Here is a 2,040-nt window from a genome sequence, read left to right as displayed (position 1 = left end):
GGCACAACAGTACGTCACATCTAGCCTGTACCTCTCATGCATCAGTATTGTTACGTAATTTTTCAACAGGGCAATACTCATCCACACACGGCATGTGTCTCCAGTGGTGGATTTACATATAGGCCCACTAGGCATGGGCCTAGGGTCAGCACCTTAAGGAGGGCGGCATTTTTTGCTCTGTACTCATTTTAACCTTTTACATTGTAAAATAACTGCAATTGCAAACGACAACAATTTTTAATATTGTTAAACAACTTGCTAGTTTAAATTAGCCTTAAGAACGAAATTCGGCAATACAAGCTTCGAAATATGCATAGTTTACTTGGTGACTGAATAGAAATTTAACATTGGTTTCTGTCTGATATCATCTTCATGATTGTTCAAAATATTTTGAAGTAAGCTGTCAGGATGGCAATCTACAATACAGTGTTTGAAACGTTATTAATCTGAGAATGTTGTCGGCTTCTACTTAACCCTACCATATTTTCCCTGTGAAAATACCGGTACCCCTGAAAAGCTGTGATAAACTAATCAACAGTTTCTTAAATACTGTAACATGTGTGGGCCTCAGTATGTAAAACCCGACTCTACTTAAATTCCTTGTAGAAATTACGGGGAAGTATATAGTCAACCCTCCATTACTGTAAATAAATGTGAAAGCTCTGTGATCTTCAATATCTGAGCTTTGATTTAATGACACCCGTTTAACAAAACATGTTGATACTGGGAATGTTTTACATTTTGAAACAAATGTTTATAAGAAAAGAACATAGGCAGAATATCTAATAATTTGTGAAATACACTTCACAAAGGTTTAAAAATTTTATTTATTTATTTACTTACTTACTGTTTTTGGCGAAAAAAGAAGAAGAAACCAACTTTCGTTTGTCTCATTTATTGTGCTGCAGCCTGCATGGTATCAAAGTTCTGCAATCAAATAGTAAGTGGCATTGCAAATTTTATATTAAACTTCTTAACTAAGCTTTTTTCTTCGATGATAGGTTATTTTTATTTTACATTGGAACAAAATATGCATTGGGGTCTAGGCATAACAGCAGTGTTCACTCAAATCACAACACGCCACATCAACTGCCAACAAGACTTTCTGGTCTGTCTTCTCTGCCCACAGAAACTGCTAAAATGTTATAAAAATAAGTGGGATAAGAGTCGATCCAGCACACCTCACTGCAAGAAACTGCAAAAATTATTTGCTTTTTAAATTAGAAAGACAGTGTCAAGAATATTCAGAACATATTTGCGTCCCAGCTAAAATTCCGGCGACGCAGCAAACAGAAGCCAAAAAAGGGACTGTTTCGTTTCCTTCACGAGACGAATTCCAGACGGCAGGTGTGCTTCTACTATTCACTGAGAACAGAGAAACAGGCGACAATGAAATTAAATTATTCTGCATTGTCGTTCTTTCATTGCACAGTTACGTCTAGTAATCCGAGTTGGTCAGTTCATCACTCCATGTTTAATGCAAAAATCTCTGTGCTAGTGTTCCGTGTTTAAAGTAAAAAAGCTTTATGCTAATGTGCGTGTAGTACGATTGGAACTGGATCCAGTCTTTCTTTCTTTCCTTTTACAATTTTTTTTCTTTTGTTTTGACTGTTGGTTGACAATTTTGTAAGTGCCTTAACATGAATAACAGTGAAAAAAGCAAACGTGCAGACAAGTGGGGCGGCATTTCGGAAATTATCGAAGGAAAGACAAGAACGAGAAGCCAATGTTCTAAAAATGCTTGGCAGAGTACATAAATTTTTCGCAAAAAATGTTGCCGGTTCGACTTCAAGTTCAAGTAGTACTTATGATATTTCTGGCACTGCAGCTGTTGTAAAAGAAGTAAATACAGACAAAACAAAAGTTAAAAATGAAGAAAAACAAATTGTTCCTGATTTCGAGTTTCACGAAAAACTAACTGTCGAGCCAGACATTACAAAAAGAAATAACCTCATTAGCGATGATCCTGCAGAATGGCTTGCCAATGAATCAACAATCGAAATTCTCTTACAATGTGGCATTAATCAAAATTGTAACGGT

The sequence above is a fragment of the Schistocerca serialis genome, chromosome 2 (assembly GCF_023864345.2).
Source record: "Schistocerca serialis cubense isolate TAMUIC-IGC-003099 chromosome 2, iqSchSeri2.2, whole genome shotgun sequence".
NCBI lineage: Eukaryota > Metazoa > Arthropoda > Insecta > Orthoptera > Acrididae > Schistocerca > Schistocerca serialis.
This window is presented reverse-complemented; position numbering follows the sequence as displayed.